Source organism: Glossina fuscipes, unplaced genomic scaffold (genome assembly GCF_014805625.2).
Source record: "Glossina fuscipes isolate IAEA_lab_2018 unplaced genomic scaffold, Yale_Gfus_2 177, whole genome shotgun sequence".
NCBI classification, from domain to species: Eukaryota; Metazoa; Arthropoda; class Insecta; order Diptera; family Glossinidae; genus Glossina; species Glossina fuscipes.
Genome location: NW_023998520.1, coordinates 182,902 through 194,468, shown reverse-complemented (window position 1 = coordinate 194,468; position 11,567 = coordinate 182,902). Strand labels below are relative to the sequence as shown.

Below are 11,567 nucleotides of genomic sequence, written 5' to 3'. Positions count from 1 at the left end.
AAATATATGATTTCAACTGTCGGAAGATGATGGATATTAATACAAGAAATGGTTGTGCATGGGTGCCTTATAATTGTTACAGGCGGATGGGCATGTACTTCTTTACGCTTTGTTTAAATCATAAACCCCAAATGTATTAAAATCTATGTATGTAAAGCCGGGCTACATTTCCAGAGGCCAAAAGAGGCATTTTTTATACAAATACATGTTCAATTATTGAGAAAGGTAAAACATATACGCTTACTCTCAGATGTTGGCAATTTTTATACGCTTATTCTCGTATATGGCCAAATTTTTATACAAATACTTGAACAATTATTCAACAAATGTAAACAAATTGGACGCTTATTCTCACATGCACGCAAATTTTTATACAAACATCTGTTGATTTATTGAGAATCATTTTCAGTTTTATACGCTTACTCTCGTACATGGCCAAATTTTTAAACGCTTACTCTCAGATGTTAGGAAATTCGAACGCTTACTCTCAGATGTTGGCAAGATTAAAATATCTAGGACTGTTACTATCGCTATAGCAGCCGACGATTAAAGCGCCATAAATGATAAGAATTCATAGGTTGTTAAGATAGTTGTTTCATTGATAGAACGCAGATACTCCTGCTGCATCCATATATTTACAAAATAATCTGAGCCGCTACACAATTTGTGATAGCAACATAACGAAAACCATGAAAGATAAGCCCACCAACGCTATTTTATCAGTTAATTCAGCGCTTGCATTTTCCTAAAACAGTAGTGAACATATAGGCTTATTTTTTAAACATGATTTTCTTAAACATTTTTAGCAACTAACTGAATTCCTTGACTGAGATGCTTCATTTGAACTTTCTCTTCTTAATGGTTGGTAGCCGTTTTCACGCACTCCATCTATATAGGGAATATCTTCTTCTTCTTTATTTGAATATTCTTCCGAATTGGAAGTGGTGCTTTCACTTTTGCTGTTTTCTCTTTGGGGACGCTCTAGCAGCTTGGCGAAATCTAATTCACTTATGATCAGTTCCTTATATGTGCCCTGACGGGATAGGCGGCCGTTTTCAATAATAACTATCCAATCTGCTTCATTGAGAAAGTGCACTTGATGTGTAATAAGAATGCGAGTAATATTCTGCTGAGCCAAACAACTCCTTGGTCCAATAACCTCTTCGAACCGGTGGCGGCCGACGTGTGTATCAACTGCATTAAGCAGGTCATATAAAAGGTAAATCGAGGCCCGTTTATAAATGGCCCGTGCCAAACTAATGCGAGCCCTTTGTCCTCCCGACAAGGACGCGCCACATTCACCTACAATTGCTTTATCAACGTATGGCAATTGCTCGAAATTCGCTGATAAAGCACAGCATTTAGTTATCTCTCGATAAAGTGCTTTAGTATATTCTTCACCAAATAATATATTATTCGGCACCCTACCGTACCTGAGAACAGCCAAGGCTCTTGAGCAGCATATGAAATGGCTCCATTAATGACAACTCCACCACCTGTAATTCGCCCAGTATAAGTTGCATAATAGAACTCTGTAAGTAACAAGTAAAAATACATTAAAAAGAAAGAATTATAACATCATACAAAAATACCCTTCGAGCACCTACAGGGACCACAGGTATTGAAAGTTCAATCTTGTCGAGGGTAAGCTTTACTTTGCTAGCATCCCATTTCGCACTAGCTTCTTGAATAACCACAGCTTTAACATTAGTTCTACTACTCATACGATCCATCTTATAGGTGCGAGTTCTGTCCTCGCAGTCATCTTGTTGTAAAAATGCTTGCATACGTCTTAAAGAGACTAGAGCTTCAGCACCAAAAGATACCGCCAAAGGATAACAAATGGCAGCAACTAACTGCAGTATATTAAAGTAGCCAGCCATTGCAAAAACAATATCTGCCGAAATCGTATTGCCCATGAATACCGCTGCCGCTATTGTTATGTAAAGTGTAGAATGAGCTGACGTGCGAAATTGTGCGCGCCCGTTTGTGTGTGTATGTATGTATATTAGTGTGTGTATGAGTGTAGAATTAAGTAAGCGGGACTTGTCCGTTCAGATGACACTTACGATCTTAACTTTCAAGTCAAGAAATATTTTAACAACATTTGGCTTTTTTTTTATTTTCCTTATTTTCTTGTTCCATTTCTATTCTATTGTTGTTTTCAATTTGTTTTTTATGGTTGTTGGTGTTGGCGTTGTTGTTCTTCTAACGCTTAAGGCTGAAATTGATTTCTGATAGAACACGACATATTGTAAACCGACCAATGAATCGTCCTAATGCAAAAGAATATTAGAGAATCAGCCAAAACTGGTTCTACGTTTCTATATCTTAAATATCGGGTTTGAAATCATATCATGCATATACGAAAAGCAATTTAAATCCAATGCTCGTTTGCCCATTTGACGGCAACTTGCTGATCATTTTCCGAAGCGTTGGTATACCGTATGTCCACCAACATCCAAGCCAATAAGAAAAGACCATTTTCAGGATTATGACATACACGTGTTACATCTTTGTCAAAACTAAGAAATACTATAAACTTTGGAGTTCATGTTAAGAACAATTTAACTACCAATAAAGGGCCATCATATTCATGTCTGCTGCCCGGATGAGGTAAGCCGTCATTATCTAAATGATCGCGAAGCTCTGGCATTTGCGGATTACGGGCAAAATAGCAAGTTCCACTTGATTCAAAACATTTTGATATATAGATGCTACCGTGAGCGAAACCACGTTCATAGGCGGATTTATTTATAATCATGGCATTCTCCATATCGTAGCCGGTGTAAGAAATAACCGTCACAATTCCTTAAGCCAATTCAAGCACAAATACTTGAACAATTATTCAACAAATGTAAACAAAATGGACCGTTATTCGCACATGCACGCAAATTTTTATACAAACACCTGTTGAATTATTGAGAATAATTTTTAGTTTTATACGCTTACTCTCGTACATGGCCAAATTTTTATACGCTTATTCTCGTATATGGCCAAATTTTTATACAAATACTTGAACAATTATTCAACAAATGTAAACAAATTGGACGCTTATTCTCACATGCACGCAAATTTTTATACAAACACCCCCATTTTTTATTTAAATACATCATGTACTCAATATCTACAGTAAGGTTCAGAAGAGACCCTATAAGCTGTATATATTCTTGATCAGCGTGAAATACTGAATACTGACGCGTGGTGCGTGTTTTTATCATTCTCCTTCTCGCAAAAATTAAAATATCGACTTCAAATAAGATACATTGGAAGTTCCTGAACGCTGGTTCGTATTGAAAATTGGCCAAGTTGGTCAGGGCGCATTAGAGCATAAACTGAACGCAACCCAGTTTTATCTAACAAAAATTTTTAAATTTTTCCTCGTTCCTCGGAAATTATTAAAGTTAGAATACTGAAATTTTCAATATTTGCTTTACGAGGCACTTTACTCTCTAGGTCCAAAAGTAGATCCAACCGGCCGTGCCAACATAAAGTTAGGAGTAATTAAAATTAAATTTTTTGAGGTTTAAGGCTTATTTATCATAAAGTAAACAACACAAAGCGTTTTAAACCATTTCCTACATTTCTCAAAAGTAGATACATTATCTGCCTAAAAATGGGTTAATTCTAAAATGAATATGGTAGACACAGCGATTAATATTTTCTTAATAATACCAGCGATATGGGTATCAAATGAAAGAAAATGGACATTAGAATGCGAAATGCATAGTTGTGGGTAGAGAGAGAGAGAGAGAGGGAAGATTCGATCCCCGCCGACTATAACTTTCTTATTTGTTTTTCACAAAAGGGGTAAGTTTCCGTAGGAAGCCTTATAGGGAAGGTGGCTCAAAAGGTTGGGCTATCCACATGAAATTTTTATACCGTATCAGTAATCCGATTCATTTCCAATTTCTTGGGCCAAAACATGTCCGCTTACCAATTTTGATCAAAATAACTCAAGAATTACGAACCACAGTGGAATACAAGAATTCATGAACAGATATAAAGCAAACAAATACACAAAAAAGCTGAACGTACGTCGATCTATTTTTAACTTCCGCTGGATGGCATTTGCAACCGCACAAAATTACTATTATATATTCTGGTGTAGAGTATGACTGTAACTTTTAATTCATAGAAGATGTTGGCCTAACCTTTACTACTTATATTCAAAAGATGCCCTTTAAAACTAAGTCTTAGAAAATTGGCGTAGTGTGATTCTAGGCGCGCTTTACTCTACAAATGTATGGTCTCTCAAATCGCATAGTCCATTTACTGCCCTCCGCTGTGCTATTTTTCAAAAAGCGGATTCATTTAGAATTTCGTCCCTTACGTAAAACTGTTATTTTGACTTTGGCAAGTCAAAAGTAGAAGGTTTGTAGATACATTCCCTGTACACTACCTGATTGTGTGTTGGAAATGCATGAACACAATCCTTTATTATAAAATCTAAAAGGAAATCGGCGACCTAAAAGCAAATTGTCGAAACACGTGTCCAAGCAAAAAGCTTGACACAGCTTGGGTTGGCTTTTGATCCTGACAGTGAATGAATGGCATTTATAAACAATGTTTAGTAACTTTTTCACCCTTAAATCGATGGTATGTAAGCGAACAGCGCTTGTTTCCAGAAAGATAGCATCATCGCTTGACATTGCTAGATAAAAGACCCTATACTTCCTGAATAAAGCATCAGTTTTCCGATCGACCAACTGATACTCTCAGATGCTGTTTCGAGACGCTGATCAATCTCCTCTGATTTATAATTTATGAGATCTGGTGAATGGACTATTAATTGAAAGCCTAATTCACTTACCTGTAAGCACCGCCCATTAATTTATTTATTACTAAACCGATATCATGTAAAGTATAATATATCCCTTGGGTATATGAGGACGAACATCACGTAATATATAACTAGAGGCAGATAATACAAAATTAAAACAATAAAATTTGTAAACGAATGCACTTATCCCGTCAATTAGTTTAGTTAACAAGTTACTTACCCTAAAGTATTAGCTGGTCCATGTTTTGTATTGTAAAAATCTTCAAGTCGCGGTATCGTTAAAAACTTTTTCATTGAAACACCATTTTCTAGTAATAATTTAACGAAATCGATTCTATCGTGTTCAAGAGCTTGCATCATCGCTTCGTCCAAAGCGCCTAAGAAGAATTACAAAAAGAAAAAAAAAGGAAAATCTATGTTACACACAACCAAATCAAGAAATATCAGCGTTTTGCTTTCTCGGAAGAAAATTTACCTAAGGGCCATTCTTGACCGTACACAAAGATTTCGCTGCGTGCAATATCAACCCGATTCCATGTTAAAGCCAAGCTAAGTTGTTCAGGTGGACTTAGATGCTGCGATTTAAATAAAGCGGTTAAAATAGTTTGATCCAATTCCTGCGCCTGCTCATCACTATCCGATGTATATCTAAACGATTCAAGAGAATGATTAGCACTTTTTTTAATGTAGAAAAGTGGGAAATGAATCAATTACTATAATTATGTGTGAATGACAGAGAGCGAATTAAATTCCAGGCATATAAATAACTCGTCCTCCTTACATTACGAAGAAAGGGTTTATTTCATGGGAATGAAAAAATATATTTTGTCGAAAGTAACGAAAGCTGTGTTCAAGGGTATGTTCTTCAGTTGTATCAACTCTTACTTTCAAATAACTCCAGCCTGACTGCTTAGTGCTTGCTTTGGATACCGTAACGCAGCCATGTCAACCCTGCTGTATTATCCTTCGACTTAAGCAGAATCACTTGCCGCACATGGCCGTTACTAAATAGACATTTTTGGAACGTAGCAATAGGGTTAGTGCGAAATATATCCCTAGGAAGGTGCGTTAATTTTGAAACACGATTCCTACAGTTCAAAGTGAAAATGAAATGGAAAATCCCACTGTACATAACAGTTGAATTCGATGCTTTTGAGCGTCCTTTATATAAAATAACAGTTTTCCTTTTAATATAATTGATTTATTGGGCGTGCGTTGACCCCAATCATGGAACGTTTAAAATTTTTCTTCTTCCGAATTCATTGCAATGCCAGAAGCTTATGATGATGCTGCACCATCATATCCAAATTGTCGGTTTTGATTCCAACGGTTTAAAAGCCTCGAGACGAATTGACTGAAAATGCCATTTTTTGGCCGCGTGTTGCAAGCGCTGTCTTGGATACATTGTTGTAGCTCAAATGGGAAATTCTTCCATACCCATCGTATAAGCCAGGCACGGCTTTTCCTGATTACCATTTGTCCAGATCGCTGGCACAGAGGTCCTCAATGTTGAAGAACTGCGAAAGTCGATCGGTGAGTGAATCGCTGCCGAACCGATATAAGCTCTTTCGACATGACATCACCATGTTACCAAAAATATTGTAAAATGTTGTAGAAAATGATGAAAACTATTTCGATTAATATATGTTGCACCAATTTTTCACAATGACTGCCTTTTTTAAGTGAAAAAACTATCAAAATTGAAGTCAGTTGTATGACGCGCCGCGAATGTGCCATTGGGTTTTCCCTCTCTAGGGAATTTATTATTTGGGAAGATCAATTAGTTAAAATGATCTGGGTTTGCGATTTCCGTAAGAATATTAAAATATATTCTTAATTATCTCCTCGGATGCTATTATTATATTGTTTTTGCTTCCTTCCAAAATTTATTGTCAAAAAAAAACACTTCTTTTAAATTGCATCAATGGTTTTCGCTTATAGTTTTTTGAACTTGGTGTCACCTTTATATGACGAAGCGTCCAAATTTTAATATTTTCTAAGGAAAATTGCTCTAAAGCATCCTTTTGGAGTACGAGTTAAGTAGCAGATTTGGATCGCGTAGGTTTATTATTTTTTAGAGCATTCTCGTGGGAAAGACGCTTATGTGGAACGAGGTGTAATTCTTGGTATTTGTTGATATGATCGGCCTTCGTGATTATAGCGTGTTTTTTTTTTTAACTTGATTAAAATTTGAGTTTTGAAGGCCTTGATATGTGATAATCCCTAAGCTTTCATTAAAAACTATTTTCTTCTGCACCACAAATAGAGCTGATGATGATCGCATTTATGAAAATGCATTTCTTATCAGCTTAACTCACTTGCGCTTTTAAGTGAATTTAAATAGCGGCCTTCGGGCATAAAGCAGCCCATAAGTTTTTATATATAAGAAAATTTTCTATAAATCCCCTAAAAGTTCGTAATGTACGTTGATGTTTCGTTAGCATTGAAAACAAAATATTAAAAAAGAAATGATAAACACAAAGGCCAGAGCCTAATCTAAAATAAACAAACTTTTTCGGGCTTTTTCTTATGTGCCATTCTGGCCATATTCTATCCCAATCACAGATTTTCCAATCATTACTATACGAAAACATAACAATGGAACATAAAACATTTAAAAGAAAATCTTAAACCTAAGTGATTTCGTAAAATAATAAAACGTCATGTGTCTATCCCGTTGTACAAGGGTAGTAATAATAATAAAATAAGAGCGAAACGTTTAAAATACAGTTTAATGGGTGCCCAGGATAGTCAGGCAAATATATGTATAATATGTAAGTATGTGTCAGTGTGTTGGCATAACTTACTTGTGAACAAATGCTATTAAATCGGCAGCACGCCCAGCACCATCGCATACGACCACCGGTACGGGTGGTGTATCCGTCACGTATTCTAAAACGTATTGTATTTGTACCGCCCTCGTTAACAAGACAAACGACGGGTGTACTAGAATGTGTAACTGTAAAGATGCCAATATAAAGTTCGAATGTCAATAAATTTCGCCACGCATACATACATACGCGGGTATACATACATACATACACATTCCAACCATCATAATTGAAAGAAAATTTATTTAAATGTTTTGCAATATTTGAGGAGCGAGAACAAAAAGAGTTAAATACTTGTACACATACATGTATAAGCACATGTATGAGAAAGTGTTTATGTCTCTAATGTGTTTACTTTTATTTACTTTAATTAAGTTTACGCCATTGTTCGTTTAATGATAATGGAAGCAGAAGTTGTTCATATTGAATAATGTAAGGAATTTTTAAAAGTAGCCAGTGTAGCACTTTTGACAACATGTGGGACATTACCTACGGTATATACTTATGTTTCGTTGGGCTGAGCAAAAGAGACGATTTACCCATGGCCGTGTCTTTAGTTGCTTTGTGATGATAACCAGGACTGTGACTTAAAAACGTGAGAATAAGCGTATACAATTATCAAGAATTTTGCAAGTATTGTGTGACTTTCGAGAATAAGCGTATACAATTATCAAGAATTTTGCATGTATTGTGTGACTTTCGAGAATAAGCGTTTACAATTATCAAGAATTTTGCATGTATTGTGTGACTTTCGAGAGTAAGCGCATATTCGTTCTCAGTAATTCAACATGTCTTTGTAAAAAAGCCATCGATGCGAGATTAAGCGTATATATTCTCAATAATTTGTATACAAATTCCAAACAACTGAGAAAATACAAATTCCATACAACTGAGAACGTTTGAATAAATTTGTTTACAAGTATTGTGTGACTTTTGAGAATAAGCGTTTCGCATTCTCCTTGTCCGTTTCCATAGCACATTCAACAGACGCAGCATTCTTAATTATCAAATGTTGCGGCGAGCACGAACGTCGTTCGTAAAGAGAAAAGCGACGAAAGAAGAAATCACCTCTTTTTGCGATAGACTGGCTTAAATAATTGATGAATTTACCATCCACAGGTAGTTTCATAATGCCCGGATCAAAGTTTATTCTCTTAACGCATTTCATTTAAATGTTTCAATCTGCCAATCGAAATGCAAATAACAGTCATTCCTTTTTAACATCAAAATATATAATCAACCTAACCCTCGTCATCAGCATCTTCGCTACATAACTTTATGTGAGCGCACGCGTCGGAACAAGCAAAAAGCCTCCTTAGTGCAGTTTTTTGCAATATGGCCTTCCTCTCCACACCTCCGACAAGCCTTTGACCGGTTAGATGGGGCTGCACATTGCTTTGCTATGTGCCCAAACTCCAGGCATCGGAAACATCTCAACAAAGGTGTGCGCTTTCTGATCCTACAGATCACCCAGCCTATACGCAATTTTCCGCCTGCCAGTAGCTTAGCGGCTTCCTCCTGCTGTAGGCTAATGAGCGCCGTCTGCGTGCCGCTATATGCTTTCCTTAAGTTAACCACCACTACGGATGCCACGCATTACTGGGACTTAAGTGCGCTGCTTGTGTCCTCCCCGGTGGTGACTTCGTCGATGTCCTTGCACTCGACCATTTTGCGTTGCTTCAGACACCTGACTACGGCCTCCCCTCCTAAAAAGGAGCCCACTGCCGCTCTCAGCTCTTCTGCTTTCTCTCCGCTCTTGCAATAGAAGCTCGCCCTTCTGCGTTCTTCTTAGCTTCTGCACCGCCTCACCAAACTTACTTAATTGCGGTTCGTCCTTAACCTTGCGGAGCATATCCGCATACGAGAGCTCGTCTTTAGCTGCTATGACGAGAGCATCGGGTCTACCCTTCACAGGTCTTTCTTTTAGCCGAACCGCCTTTCTTTTCTTTCCATTTTTGCTCTGACTTTCTGCCACTCTAAGTTCTTCAGTGGGTGCTGGCCGTTAGAGACGCCTGCCGTGTGCTGCTCAGCAGCCCCCGTTATGGTTACGTTACGACGTTTGGCGGTCGGCGTGTCCACATCCCCGGGCTGCCTACGTTTACTCGCCTGCGTTCGCTTTACCCCGCTTGCATTCTGTAGCGGAGTGATCCCGCCGCTTCGCTCCATCACCTTTTGCGCGAATGTGTGCGGGGAAGTTTGGAGACTCTTATCCCTAGTCTCCTTGCGAAAAGTTCGTATGGCGTCTATATCAAGCCGGCATTTTTCATACATCCTTTTGATGCCGTCTATTGTGTCGCGCATTTGTTGGTTTATGTGTTGCCTTTTCCCATCGTTTTCCTGCAGCATCACAACCAAATCCTTTATGTAGCCGCCCAACTTTACGAAGGCTGTCACGTCCTCCACGTCCACTGTTGTGTGGTTTGACGTCTCTGGGAGCGTTTGTCCGAAATGAGGCTGCGTTTGCACGCCTACTGGCGACCTCATTATTCTCCCGCTCACTTTGAAGAGGTTCTCTTCGCTCAAAGCGCCGGCGTGACCCCTGATGCCTGTTGGTGTGTTTGATTTTTGATTAATAGTAGACATTTTGATTTGAATTGGGCCCCAACTGGAAAGCCGCTATCCGGCTCCGCTGGTGTAGTTGCTGTTAGGACCCCATGGTTATCTTTGCAAGCAGTGAGGCCATGCAGTGGGTTGACGCTAGCCCTTATGAGACTAGCGTTCAGTGCCAGGTCCAGCTTTAGCCAGGAGTTCATCTCAACTGGGCCTACACCCACCAACTTAACGGTGCGGCCTAGAACGTACTTCCCAGACTTGCCATAATTTTAACGGGGCGGCAGCGGTGTCAGCATTAGCCCGAAAGCCATTTCGGCTGGGTGTCACTCCAACCTACTCAGGTAACGGAATACTGCCACCACCAGCTCAAAGTCATCGATTCAGTTACGTGTTCCGGTATGCCAACCTCACCGGCCTATCCCTAGGCTTCGTAGAATTGAAGAATTCTCTCCCTCGGTGCCACCCCATACAAGAGTGGGGAGCACCTATTTCAAGGACGGCGCTTACTCGTCCTGTCACCGAAGATTCGCAGGGTTATGCGGCCTTTTCACCCGCCCCTCTTCCTCTGCCGCTCTTGGTCGGGGACTGCTTATATGTTATTCGCAGCTAACCTACTAATATACCTTTGGGTACTCGCAGGCCGATCACGATCCGGCCACCTGTGGCCCGTACAGTAGCCTGAGCTTAGCCCTGTGTGTGTGTGTGCGTGTGCGTGTGTGTGTAGATGTACCCATAGACTGTAAGTTAAAGGACCGACGAATACACGCATAGAAACTAACGCACGGAAGAACAAGCCTACGCAACGAAACTGTGAGCATCTTTATTTTCCGTGTTTTTTGCTTGTTACTCATAATATGGAACACATACATCCTACAACTGGCATGCTTTATTTCTATACATTTTACAGCTGTTTTCCTTTTTAGTTCAACTGGCACGCATTCTCTGGCTGTTACAGTTATTCTCAATTACTCTCAGATGTCACTGAATTGAATTACATTGCAACACGGCTATGGAAAGAGCAACCTATTAAAATGCTTTACTCCACTTGCGAAACACGTCCTTCTCCTTGTGGCGTATGGACATACCCATCGAAAACCTCCTAGAATGAATATGTTCTCAATACACGTAAGATTCTACATAAGTGGCCGGCATCCAGTTCTTTTCGATTCCAACGTCTCAGTTTTTCATTTCGAAAAGGAATCTTTTTTTATCAATCACTTAAGCATGGATGCTACATGCGGTATATTAATATAGTCAGTGATATATTTAAAAATTAAATAAACTCGATCAGTATACATAATATGCTTATTCTCATATTTGGCCAATTTTTATGGGCTTATTCTCACATTTTTGGCTTATTCTCGTACATGGCCAATTTTTATACAAATACTTGAACAATT

At 38.7% G+C, this 11,567-nt stretch overlaps 1 pseudogene; it reads right to left on the bottom strand.

Moving 5' to 3' along the window:
- Nucleotides 1–487: 487 nt before the first annotated feature.
- Nucleotides 488–11,567, bottom strand: part of LOC119641775 — a 14,318-nt pseudogene continuing 3,238 nt past the window's right edge.